This window comes from Hordeum vulgare, chromosome 1H, assembly GCF_904849725.1.
Source record: "Hordeum vulgare subsp. vulgare chromosome 1H, MorexV3_pseudomolecules_assembly, whole genome shotgun sequence".
Taxonomy (NCBI): Eukaryota; Viridiplantae; Streptophyta; class Magnoliopsida; order Poales; family Poaceae; genus Hordeum; species Hordeum vulgare.
The window spans coordinates 4,175,774-4,190,727 of record NC_058518.1 but is presented as its reverse complement, the minus strand read 5'-3'; positions in this window follow the sequence as shown (position 1 = coordinate 4,190,727).

Here is a 14,954-nt window from a genome sequence, read left to right as displayed (position 1 = left end):
CATTTCAATACATCATGGTATATTTTCTCTTGTGTGAAACTGAAAAGTTGCTTAAATAGCAAAATTAACATATGCTATCAGTCGTGCTTCATTTGTTGATGTCAAAGTTGTCTCTGCAGCAGTATGTAGCTCCTCCAAAAATTTATTTGTACAAATGATCAATTTTAGCACGTTTAGATAACCTTTTTATTCATCACTGTAAATTTCCATATCCTATAAACTGAAACATTTTTAAAATAGGATAGAAGTCATATTACAACAACATTTCCTTTATTTCATGTTCGGGGTTAGTCTCTGCAGCAGTATGTAGCTCCTCTTATATAGGAATCATACATCTGTAGCACCATTTTCGTAGCCTCTCGATTCAACACTCTAGATTTTCACTTCATGTGAAAATGAAAACATATTTACATAGCATCTCGACATATTCCACCCGCCTTTCATTCATTTCAATCTTCAAGAGTAGTTATCGATGCATTATATACCTCACACAACGACTTAAATGTGAAAATCGGACAACTTGTAATATGTTTTGTACAATTTCGTACCATCATGGTATATTTTTCTCTTATGTGAAACTGAAAAGTTGTTTAAATGGTGAAATCGACATATGCTATCAGTCCTGCTTCATTTGTTGCTGTCAAAGTTGTCTCTGCAGCAGTATGTAGCTCCTCCAAAAACTTATTTGTACAAATGATATAATTTTAGCACATTTGCTTAATCTTTTCATTCATTACTGTATATTTCCCTACCTTGTAACTGAAATATTTTTCAAACAGGATATAAGTCATATTACAACAACCTTTCCTTCATTTCATACTTCGGGATTAGTCTTTGCAGCAGTATGTGGCTCCTATTATATAGGAATCATACATCTTTAGCACCATTTTCGTAACCTCTTTATTCATCACTCTAGATTTTCACTTCATGTGAAAATGAAAACATATTTGTATAGCATCTCCACATATTTAACTCACCTTTCCATCATTTCAATCTTCAAGAGTAGTTACCGTTGCATTATATACCTCACACAACGACTTACATGTGAAAATCGGACAACTTGTAATATTATTCGTATTGTTTCGGTCCAACATGGTATATTTTATCTTATCTGAAAATATATTTTTTAAATAGACAAATCGACATATGCTACTAATCACGCTTCATTTCTTGCTTCCGAATATGTCTCTACAGCAAGATGTAGCTCCTCCAACAACTTATATATGAAATGATATCATTTAACACTTTTCTGGTAACCGTTTTCTTCATTACATATAGATTTTCTCTTCCCGGGGAAGTGGAATATTTTTTCAAATAGGGTAGTCGCCATATTACAACATCATTTTCTTCATTTCATAGTTTGCCACTACTTTGTGCAGCAGTATGTGGCTCAGCCTTATGTAGGAATTATACATCATTAGAATCATTTTCGCATCATCTTAATCAGTCAATTTAGATTTCCGTTCGTCTAAAACTGAAAATTATATTATACGGCATCGTCGACAGATAACAGTAGCCTTTCGACCAATTCTATACTACATGATAGTTTTTGTTGCATGATGTACCTCAAACAACAACTTACATGTAGAAATCAGACAATTCGTAATATGTTTTGTACCATTTCAATACATCATGGTATATTTTCTCTTGTGTGAAACTGAAAAGTTGCTTAAATAGCAAAATTTACATATGCTATCAGTCCTGCTTCATTTGTTGATGTCAAAGTTGTCTCTGCAGCAGTATGTAGCTCCTCCAAAACTTTATTTGTACAAATGATCAATTTTAGCACGTTTAGATAATCTTTTTATTCATTACTGTAAATTTCCATATCCTATAAACTGAAACATTTTTAAAACAGGATAGAAGTCATATTACAACAACCTTTCCTTTATTTCATGCTTCGGGATTAGTCTCTGCAGCAGTATGTAGCTCCTCTTATATAGGAATCATACATCTGTAGCACCATTTTCGTACCCTCTCGATTCAACACTCTAGATTTTCACTTCATGTGAAAATGAAAACATATTTACATAGCATCTCGACATATTCCACCCGCCTTTCCTTCATTTCAATCTTCAAGAGTAGTTATCGATGCATTATATACCTCACACAACGACTTAAATGTGGAAATCGGACAACTTGTAATATGTTTTGTACAATTTCGTACCATCATGGTATATTTCTCTCTTATGTGAAACTGAAAAGTTGTTTAAATGGTGAAATCGACATATGCTATCAGTCCTGCTTCATTTGTTGCTGTCAAAGTTGTCTCTGCAGCAGTATGTAGCTCCTCCAAAAACTTATTTGTACAAATAATATAATTTTAGCACATTTTATTAATCTTTTCATTCATTACTGTATATTTCCCTACCATGTAAACTGAAACATTTTTCAAACAGGATAGAAGTCATATTACAACAACCTTTCCTTCATTTCATACTTCGGGATTAGTCTTTGCAGCAGTATGTGGCTACTTTTATATAGGAATCATACATCTTTAGCACCATTTTCGTAACCTCTTTATTCATCACTCTAGATTTTCACTTCATGTGAAAATGAAAACATATTTGTATAGCATCTCCACATATTTAACTCACCTTTCCATCATTTCAATCTTCAAGAGTAGTTATCGTTGCATTATATACCTCACACAACGACTTACATGTGAAAATCGGACAACTTGTAATATTATTCGTATTGTTTCGGTCCAACATGGTATATTTTATCTTATCTGAAAATATATTTTTTAATAGACAAATCGACATATGCTAATAATCACGCTTCATTTCCTGCTTCCAAATATGTCTCTACAGCAAGATGTAGCTCCTCCAACAACTTATATATGAAATGATATCATTTAACACTTTTCTCGTAACCGTTTTCTTCATTACATACAGATTTTCTCTTCCCGGGGAAGTGGAATATTTTTCAAATAGGGTAGTCGCCATATTACAACATCATTTTCTTCATTTCATAGTTTGCCACTACTTTGTGCAGCAGTATGTGGCTCAGCCTTATGTAGGAATTATACATCATTAGAATCATTTTCGCATCATCTTAATCAGTCAATTTAGATTTCCGTTCGTCTAAACCTGAAAATTATATTATATGGCATCGTCGACAGATAACAGTAGCCTTTCGACCAATTCTATATTACATGATAGTTTTTGTTGCATGATGTACCTCAAACAACAAGTTACATGTAGAAATCAGACAATTCGTAATATGTTTTGTACCATTTCAATCCATCATGGTATATTTTCTCTTGTGTGAAACTGAAAAGTTGCTTAAATAGCAAAATTTACATATGCTATCAGTCCTGCTTCATTTGTTGATGTCAAAGTTGTCTCTGCAGCAGTATGTAGCTCCTCCAAAAATTTATTTGTACAAATGATCAATTTTAGCACGTTTAGATAACCTTTTTATTCATTACTGTAAATTTCCATATCCTATAAACTGAAACATTTTTAAAACAGGATAGAAGTCATATTACAACAACCTTTCCTTTATTTCATGCTTCGGGATTAGTCTCTACAGCAGTATGTAGCTCCTCTTATATAGGAATCATACATCTGTAGCACCATTTTCGTACCCTCTCGATCCAACACTCTAGATTTTCACTTCATGTGAAAATGAAAACATATTTACATAGCATCTCGACATATTCCACCCGCCTTTCCTTCATTTCAATCTTCAAGAGTAGTTATCGATGCATTATATACCTCACACAACGACTTAAATGTGGAAATCGGACAACTTGTAATATGTTTTGTACAATTTCGTACCATCATGGTATATTTTTCTCTTATGTGAAACTGAAAAGTTGTTTAAATGGTGAAATCGACATATGCTATCAGTCCTGCTTCATTTGTTGCTGTCAAAGTTGTCTCTGCAGCAGTATGTAGCTCCTCCAAAAACTTATTTATACAAATGATATAATTTTAGCACATTTTCTTAATCTTTTCATTCATTACTGTATATTTCCCTACCGTGTAAACTGAAACATTTTTCAAACAGGATATAAGTCATATTACAACAACCTTTCCTTCATTTCATACTTCGGGATTAGTCTTTGCAGCAGTATGTGGCTCCTTTTATATAGGAATCATACATCTTTAGCACCATTTTCGTAACCTCTTTATTCATCACTCTAGATTTTCACTTCATGTGAAAATGAAAATATATTTGTATAGCATCTCCACATATTCAACTCACCTTTCCATCATTTCAATCTTGAAGAGCAGTTACCGTTGCATTATATACCTCACACAACGACTTACATGTGAAAATCGGACAACTTGTAATATTATTCGTATTGTTTCGGTCCAACATGGTATATTTTATCTTATCTGAAAATATATTTTTTAAATAGACAAATCGACATATGCTACTAATCACGCTTCATTTCTTGCTTCCGAATATGTCTCTACAGCAAGATGTAGCTCCTCCAACAACTTATATATGAAATGATATCATTTAACACTTTTCTCGTAATCGTTTTCTTCATTACATATAGATTTTCTCTTCCCGGGGAAGTGGAATATTTTTCAAATAAGGTAGTCGCCATATTACAACATCATTTTCTTCATTTCATAGTTTGCCACTACTTTGTGCAGCAGTATGTGGCTCAGCCTTATGTAGGAATTATACATCATTACAATCATTTTTGCATCATCTTAATCAGTCAATTTAGATTTCCGTTCGTCTAAAACTGAAAATTATATTATATGGCATCGTCGATAGATAACAGTAGCCTTTCGACCAATTCTATATTACATGATAGTTTTTGTTGCATGATGTACCTCAAACAACAAGTTACATGTAGAAATCAGACAATTCTTAATATGTTTTGTACCATTTCAATCCATCATGGTATATTTTCTCTTGTGCGAAACTGAAAAGTTGCTTAAATAGCAAAATTTACATATGCTATCAGTCCTGCTTCATTTGTTGATGTCAAAGTTGTCTCTGCAGCAGTATGTAGCTCCTCCAAAACTTTATTTGTACAAATGATACAATTTTAGCAGGTTTAGATAACCTTTTTATTCATCACTGTAAATTTCCATATCCTATAAACTGAAACATTTTTAAAATAGGATAGAAGTCATATTACAACAACCTTTCCTTTATTTCATGCTTCGGGGTTAGTCTCTGCAGCAGTATGTAGCTCCTCTTATATAGGAATCATACATCTGTAGCACCATTTTCGTAGCCTCTCGATTCAACACTCTAGATTTTCACTTCATGTGAAAATGAAAACATATTTACATAGCATCTCGACATATTCCACTCGCCTTTCATTCATTTCAATCTTCAAGAGTAGTTATCGATGCATTATATACCTCACACAACGACTTAAATGTGGAAATCGGACAACTTGTAATATGTTTTGTACAATTTCGTACCATCATGGTATGTTTTTCTCTTATGTGAAACTGAAAAGTTGTTTAAATGGTGAAATCGACATATGCTATCAGTCCTGCTTCATTTGTTGTTGTCAAAGTTGTCTCTGCAGCAGTATGTAGCTCCTCCAAAAACTTATTTGTACAAATGATATAATTTTAGCACATTTTCTTAATCTTTTCATTCATTACTGTATATTTCCCTACCGTGTAAACTGAAACATTTTTCAAACAGGATATAAGTCATATTACAACAACCTTTCCTTCATTTCATACTTCGGGATTAGTCTTTGCAGCAGTATGTGGCTCCTTTTATATAGGAATCATACATCTTTAGCACCATTTTCGTAACCTCTTTATTCATCACTCTAGATTTTCACTTCATGTGAAAATGAAAATATATTTCTATAGCATCTCCACATATTCAACTCACCTTTCCATCATTTCAATCTTCAAAAGCAGTTATCATTGCATTATATACCTCACACAACGACTTACATGTGAAAATCGGACAACTGGTAATATTATTCGTATTGTTTCGGTCCACCATGGTATATTTTATCTTATCTAAAAATATATTTTTTAAATAAACAAATCGACTTATGCTACTAATCACGCTTCATTTCTTGCTTCCGAATATGTCTCTACAGCAAGATGTAGCTCCTCCAACAACTTATATATGAAATGATATCATTTAACACTTTTCTCGTAACCGTTTTCTTCATTACATATAGATTTTCTCTTCCCAGGGAAGTGGAATATTTTTCAAATAGGGTAGTCGCCATATTACAACATCATTTTCTTCATTTCATAGTTGCCACTACTTTGTGCAGGAGTATGTGGCTCAGCCTTATGTAGGAATTATACATCATTACAATCATTTTCGCATCATCTTAATCAGTCAATTTAGATTTCCGTTCGTCTAAAACTGAAAATTATATTATACGGCATCGTCGACAGATAACAGTAGCCTTTCGACCAATTCTATACTACATGATAGTTTTTGTTGCATGATGTACCTCAAACAACAACTTACATGTAGAAATCAGACAATTCGTAATATGTTTTGTACCATTTCAATACATCATGGTATATTTTCTCTTGTGTGAAACTGAAAAGTTGCTTAAATAGCAAAATTTACATATGCTATCAGTCCTGCTTCATTTGTTGATGTCAAAGTTGTCTCTGCAGCAGTATGTAGCTCCTCCAAAAATTTATTTGTACAAATGATCAATTTTAGCACGTTTAGATAACCTTTTTATTCATTACTGTAAATTTCCATATCCTATAAACTGAAACATTTTTAAAACAGGATAGAAGTCATATTACAACAACCTTTCCTTTATTTCATGCTTCGGGATTAGTCTCTGCAGCACTATGTAGCTCCTCTTATATAGGAATCATACATCTGTAGCACCATTTTCGTACCCTCTCGATCCAACACTCTAGATTTTCACTTCATGTGAAAATGAAAACATATTTACATAGCATCTCGACATATTCCACCCGCCTTTCCTTCATTTCAATCTTCAAGAGTAGTTATCGATGCATTATATACCTCACACAACGACTTAAATGTGGAAATCGGACAACTTGTAATATGTTTTGTACAATTTCGTACCATCATGGTATATTTTTCTCTTATGTGAAACTGAAAAGTTGTTTAAATGGTGAAATCGACATATGCTATCAGTCCTGCTTCATTTGTTGCTGTCAAAGTTGTCTCTGCAGCAGTATGTAGCTCCTCCAAAAACTTATTTATACAAATGATATAATTTTAGCACATTTTCTTAATCTTTTCATTCATTACTGTATATTTCCCTACCGTGTAAACCGAAACATTTTTCAAACAGGATATAAGTCATATTACAACAACCTTTCCTTCATTTCATACTTCGGGATTAGTCTTTGCAGCAGTATGTGGCTCCTTTTATATAGGAATCATACATCTTTAGCACCATTTTCGTAACCTCTTTATTCATCACTCTAGATTTTCACTTCATGTGAAAATGAAAATATATTTGTATAGCATCTCCACATATTCAACTCACCTTTCCATCATTTCAATCTTGAAGAGCAGTTACCGTTGCATTATATACCTCACACAACGACTTACATGTGAAAATCGGACAACTTGTAATATTATTCGTATTGTTTCGGTCCAACATGGTATATTTTATCTTATCTGAAAATATATTTTTTAAATAGACAAATCGACATATGCTACTAATCACGCTTCATTTCTTGCTTCCGAATATGTCTCTACAGCAAGATGTAGCTCCTCCAACAACTTATATATGAAATGATATCATTTAACACTTTTCTGGTAACCGTTTTCTTCATTACATATAGATTTTCTCTTCCCGGGGAAGTGGAATATTTTTCAAATAGGGTAGTCGCCATATTACAACATCATTTTCTTCATTTCATAGTTTGCCACTACTTTGTGCAGCAGTATGTGGCTCAGCCTTATGTAGGAATTATACATCATTACAATCATTTTCGCATCATCTTAATCAGTCAATTTAGATTTCCGTTCGTCTAAAACTGAAAATTATATTATATGGCATCGTCGACAGATAACAGTAGCCTTTCGACCAATTCTATACTACATGATAGTTTTTGTTGCATGATGTACCTCAAACAACAAGTTACATGTAGAAATCAGACAATTCGTAATATGTTTTGTACCATTTCAATCCATCATGATATATTTTCTCTTGTGTGAAACTGAAAAGTTGCTTAAATAGCAAAATTTACATATGCTATCAGTCCTGCTTCATTTGTTGATGTCAAAGTTGTCTCTGCAGCAGTATGTAGCTCCTCCAAAAATTTATTTGTACAAATGATACAATTTTAGCAGGTTTAGATAACCTTTTTATTCATCACTGTAAATTTCCATATCCTATAAACTGAAACATTTTTAAAATAGGATAGAAGTCATATTACAACAACATTTCCTTTATTTCATGTTCGGGGTTAGTCTCTGCAGCAGTATGTAGCTCCTCTTATATAGGAATCATACATCTGTAGCACCATTTTCGTAGCCTCTCGATTCAACACTCTAGATTTTCACTTCATGTGAAAATGAAAACATATTTACATAGCATCTCGACATATTCCACCCGCCTTTCATTCATTTCAATCTTCAAGAGTAGTTATCGATGCATTATATACCTCACACAACGACTTAAATGTGAAAATCGGACAACTTGTAATATGTTTTGTACAATTTCGTACCATCATGGTATATTTTTCTCTTATGTGAAACTGGAAAGTTGTTTAAATGGTGAAATCGACATATGCTATCAGTACTGCTTCATTTGTTGCTGTCAAAGTTGTCTCCGCAGCAGTATGTAGCTCCTCCAAAAACTTATTTGTACAAATGATATAATTTTAGCACATTTTCTTAATCTTTTCATTCATTACTGTATATTTCCCTACCGTGTAAACTGAAACATTTTTCAAACAGGATATAACTCATATTACAACAACCTTTCCTTCATTTCATACTTCGGGATTAGTCTTTGCAGCAGTATGTGGCTCCTTTTATATACGAATCATACATCTTTAGCACCATTTTCGTAACCTCTTTATTCATCACTCTAGATTTTCACTTCATGTGAAAATGAAAATATATTTGTATAGCATCTCCACATATTCAACTCACCTTTCCATCATTTCAATCTTCAAGAGCAGTTACCGTTGCATTATATACCTCACACAACGACTTACATGTGAAAATCGGACAACTTGTAATATTATTCGTATTGTTTCGGTCCAACATGGTATATTTTATCTTATCTGAAAATATATTTTTTAAATAGACAAATCGACATATGCTACTAATCACGCTTCATTTCTTGCTTCCGAATATGTCTCTACAGCAAGATGTAGCTCCTCCAACAACTTATATATGAAATGATATCATTTAAGACTTTTCTCGTAACCGTTTTCTTCATTACATATAGATTTTCTCTTCCCGGGGAACTGGAATATTTTTCAAATAGGGTAGTCGCCATATTACAACATCATTTTCTTCATTTCATAGTTTGCCACTACTTTGTCCAGCAGTATGTGGCTCAGCCTTATGTAGGAATTATACATCATTACAATCATTTTCGCATCATCTTAATCAGTCAATTTAGATTTCCGTTTGTCTAAAACTGAAAATTATATTATATGGCATCGTCGATAGATAACAGTAGCCTTTCGACCAATTCTATATTACATGATAGTTTTTGTTGCATGATGTACCTCAAACAACAAGTTACATGTAGAAATCAGACAATTCTTAATATGTTTTGTACCATTTCAATCCATCATGGTATATTTTCTCTTGTGTGAAACTGAAAAGTTGCTTAAATAGCAAAATTTACATATGCTATCAGTCCTGCTTCATTTGTTGATGTCAAAGTTGTCTCTGCAGCAGTATGTAGCTCCTCCAAAACTTTATTTGTACAAATGATACAATTTTAGCAGGTTTAGATAACCTTTTTATTCATCACTGTAAATTTCCATATCCTATAAACTGAAACATTTTTAAAATAGGATAGAAGTCATATTACAACAACCTTTCCTTTATTTCATGCTTCGGGGTTAGTCTCTGCAGCAGTATGTAGCTCCTCTTATATAGGAATCATACATCTGTAGCACCATTTTCGTACCCTCTCGATTCAACACTCTAGATTTTCACTTCATGTGAAAATGAAAACATATTTACATAGCATCTCGACATATTCCACGCGCCTTTCATTCATTTCAATCTTCAAGAGTAGTTATCGATGCATTATATACCTCACACAACGACTTAAATGTGGAAATCGGACAACTTGTAATATGTTTTGTACAATTTCGTACCATCATGGTATATTTTTCTCTTATGTGAAACTGAAAAGTTGTTTAAATGGTGAAATCGACATATGCTATCAGTCCTGCTTCATTTGTTGCTGTCAAAGTTGTCTCGGCAGCAGTATGTAGCTCCTCCAAAAACTTATTTGTACAAATGATATAATTTTAGCACATTTTCTTAATCTTTTCATTCATTACTGTATATTTCCCTACCGTGTAAACTGAAACATTTTTCAAACAGGATATAAGTCATATTACAACAACCTTTCCTTCATTTCATACTTCGGGATTAGTCTTTGCAGCAGCATGTGGCTCCTTTTATATAGGAATCACACATCTTTAGCACCATTTTCGTAACCTCTTTATTCATCACTCTAGATTTTCACTTCATGTGAAAATGAAAATATATTTTTATAGCATCTCCACATATTCAACTCACCTTTCCATCATTTCAATCTTCAAGAGCAGTTACCGTTGCATTATATACCTCACACAACGACTTACATGTGAAAATCGGACAACTTGTAATATTATTCGTATTGTTTCGGTCCAACATGGTATATTTTATCTTATCTGAAAATATATTTTTTAAATAGACAAATCGACATATGCTACTAATCACGCTTCATTTCTTGCTTCCGAATATGTCTCTACAGCAAGATGTAGCTCCTCCAACAACTTATATATGAAATGATATCATTTAACACTTTTCTGGTAACCGTTTTCTTCATTACATATAGATTTTCTCTTCCCGGGGAAGTGGAATATTTTTCAAATAGGGTAGTCGCCATATTACAACATCATTTTCTTCATTTCATAGTTTGCCACTACTTTGTGCAGCAGTATGTGGCTCAGCCTTATGTAGGAATTATACATCATTAGAATCATTTTCGCATCATCTTAATCAGTCAATTTAGATTTCCGTTCGTCTAAAACTGAAAATTATATTATACGGCATCGTCGACAGATAACAGTAGCCTTTCGACCAATTCTATACTACATGATAGTTTTTGTTGCATGATGTACCTCAAACAACAACTTACATGTAGAAATCAGACAATTCGTAATATGTTTTGTACCATTTCAATACATCATGGTATATTTTCTCTTGTGTGAAACTGAAAAGTTGCTTAAATAGCAAAATTTACATATGCTATCAGTCCTGCTTCATTTGTTGATGTCAAAGTTGTCTCTGCAGCAGTATGTAGCTCCTCCAAAAATTTATTTGTACAAATGATCAATTTTAGCACGTTTAGATAACCTTTTTATTCATTACTGTAAATTTCCATATCCTATAAACTGAAACATTTTTAAAACAGGATAGAAGTCATATTACAACAACCTTTCCTTTATTTCATGCTTCGGGATTAGTCTCTGCAGCAGTATGTAGCTCCTCTTATATAGGAATCATACATCTGTAGCACCATTTTCGTACCCTCTCGATCCAACACTCTAGATTTTCACTTCATGTGAAAATGAAAACATATTTACATAGCATCTCGACATATTCTACCCGCCTTTCCTTCATTTCAATCTTCAAGAGTAGTTATCGATGCATTATATACCTCACACAACGACTTAAATGTGAAAATCGGACAGCTTGTAATATGTTTTGTACAATTTCGTACCATCATGGTATATTTTTCTCTTATGTGAAACTGAAAAGTTGTTTAAATGGTGAAATCGACATATGCTATCAGTCCTGCTTCATTTGTTGCTGTCAAAGTTGTCTCTGCAGCCGTATGTAGCTCCTCCAAAAACTTATTTATACAAATGATATAATTTTAGCACATTTTCTTAATCTTTTCATTCATTACTGTATATTTCCCTACCGTGTAAACTGAAACATTTTTCAAACAGGATATAAGTCATATTACAACAACCTTTCCTTCATTTCATACTTCGGGACTAGTCTTTGCAGCAGTATGTGGCTCCTTTTATATAGGAATCATACATCTTTAGCACCATTTTCGTAACCTCTTTATTCATCACTCTAGATTTTCACTTCATGTGAAAATGAAAATATATTTGTATAGCATCTCCACATATTCAACTCACCTTTCCATCATTTCAATCTTCAAGAGCAGTTACCGTTGCATTATATACCTCACACAACGACTTACATGTGAAAATCGGACAACTTGTAATATTATTCGTATTGTTTCGGTCCAACATGGTATATTTTATCTTATCTGAAAATATATTTTTTAAATAGACAAATCGACATATGCTACTAATCACGCTTCATTTCTTGCTTCCGAATATGTCTCTACAGCAAGATGTAGCTCCTCCAACAACTTATATATGAAATGATATCATTTAACACTTTTCTGGTAACCGTTTTCTTCATTACATATAGATTTTCTCTTCCCGGGGAAGTGGAATATTTTTCAAATAGGGTAGTCGCCATATTACAACATCATTTTCTTCATTTCATAGTTTGCCACTACTTTGTGCAGCAGTATGTGGCTCAGCCTTATGTAGGAATTATACATCATTAGAATCATTTTCGCATCATCTTAATCAGTCAATTTAGATTTCCGTTCGTCTAAAACTGAAAATTATATTATACGGCATCGTCGACAGATAACAGTAGCCTTTCGACCAATTCTATACTACATGATAGTTTTTGTTGCATGATGTACCTCAAACAACAACTTACATGTAGAAATCAGACAATTCGTAATATGTTTTGTACCATTTCAATACATCATGGTATATTTTCTCTTGTGTGAAACTGAAAAGTTGCTTAAATAGCAAAATTTACATATGCTATCAGTCCTGCTTCATTTGTTGATGTCAAAGTTGTCTCTGCAGCAGTATGTAGCTCCTCCAAAAATTTATTTGTACAAATGATCAATTTTAGCACGTTTAGATAACCTTTTTATTCATTACTGTAAATTTCCATATCCTATAAACTGAAACATTTTTAAAACAGGATAGAAGTCATATTACAACAACCTTTCCTTTATTTCATGCTTCGGGATTAGTCTCTGCAGCAGTATGTAGCTCCTCTTATATAGGAATCATACATCTGTAGCACCATTTTCGTACCCTCTCGATCCAACACTCTAGATTTTCACTTCATGTGAAAATGAAAACATATTTACATAGCATCTCGACATATTCTACCCGCCTTTCCTTCATTTCAATCTTCAAGAGTAGTTATCGATGCATTATATACCTCACACAACGACTTAAATGTGAAAATCGGACAGCTTGTAATATGTTTTGTACAATTTCGTACCATCATGGTATATTTTTCTCTTATGTGAAACTGAAAAGTTGTTTAAATGGTGAAATCGACATATGCTATCAGTCCTGCTTCATTTGTTGCTGTCAAAGTTGTCTCTGCAGCCGTATGTAGCTCCTCCAAAAACTTATTTATACAAATGATATAATTTTAGCACATTTTCTTAATCTTTTCATTCATTACTGTATATTTCCCTACCGTGTAAACTGAAACATTTTTCAAACAGGATATAAGTCATATTACAACAACCTTTCCTTCATTTCATACTTCGGGACTAGTCTTTGCAGCAGTATGTGGCTCCTTTTATATAGGAATCATACATCTTTAGCACCATTTTCGTAACCTCTTTATTCATCACTCTAGATTTTCACTTCATGTGAAAATGAAAATATATTTGTATAGCATCTCCACATATTCAACTCACCTTTCCATCATTTCAATCTTCAAGAGCAGTTACCGTTGCATTATATACCTCACACAACGACTTACATGTGAAAATCGGACAACTTGTAATATTATTCGTATTGTTTCGGTCCAACATGGTATATTTTATCTTATCTGAAAATATATTTTTTAAATAGACAAATCGACATATGCTACTAATCACGCTTCATTTCTTGCTTCCGAATATGTCTCTACAGCAAGATGTAGCTCCTCCAACAACTTATATATGAAATGATATCATTTAACACTTTTCTGGTAACCGTTTTCTTCATTACATATAGATTTTCTCTTCCCGGGGAAGTGGAATATTTTTCAAATAGGGTAGTCGCCATATTACAACATCATTTTCTTCATTTCATAGTTTGCCACTACTTTGTGCAGCAGTATGTGGCTCAGCCTTATGTAGGAATTATACATCATTAGAATCATTTTCGCATCATCTTAATCAGTCAATTTAGATTTCCGTTCGTCTAAAACTGAAAATTATATTATACGGCATCGTCGACAGATAACAGTAGCCTTTCGACCAATTCTATACTACATGATAGTTTTTGTTGCATGATGTACCTCAAACAACAGCTTACATGTAGAAATCAGACAATTCGTAATATGTTTTGTACCATTTCAATACATCATGGTATATTTTCTCTTGTGTGAAACTGAAAAGTTGCTTAAATAGCAAAATTTACATATGCTATCAGTCCTGCTTCATTTGTTGATGTCAAAGTTGTCTCTGCAGCAGTATGTAGCTCCTCCAAAACTTTATTTGTACAAATGATCAATTTTAGCACGTTTAGATAATCTTTTTATTCATTACTGTAAATTTCCATATCCTATAAACTGAAACATTTTTAAAACAGGATAGAAGTCATATTACAACAACCTTTCCTTTATTTCATGCTTCGGGATTAGTCTCTGCAGCAGTATATAGCTCCTCTTATATAGGAATCATACATCTGTAGCACCATTTTCGTACCCTCTCGATTCAACACTCTAGATTTTCA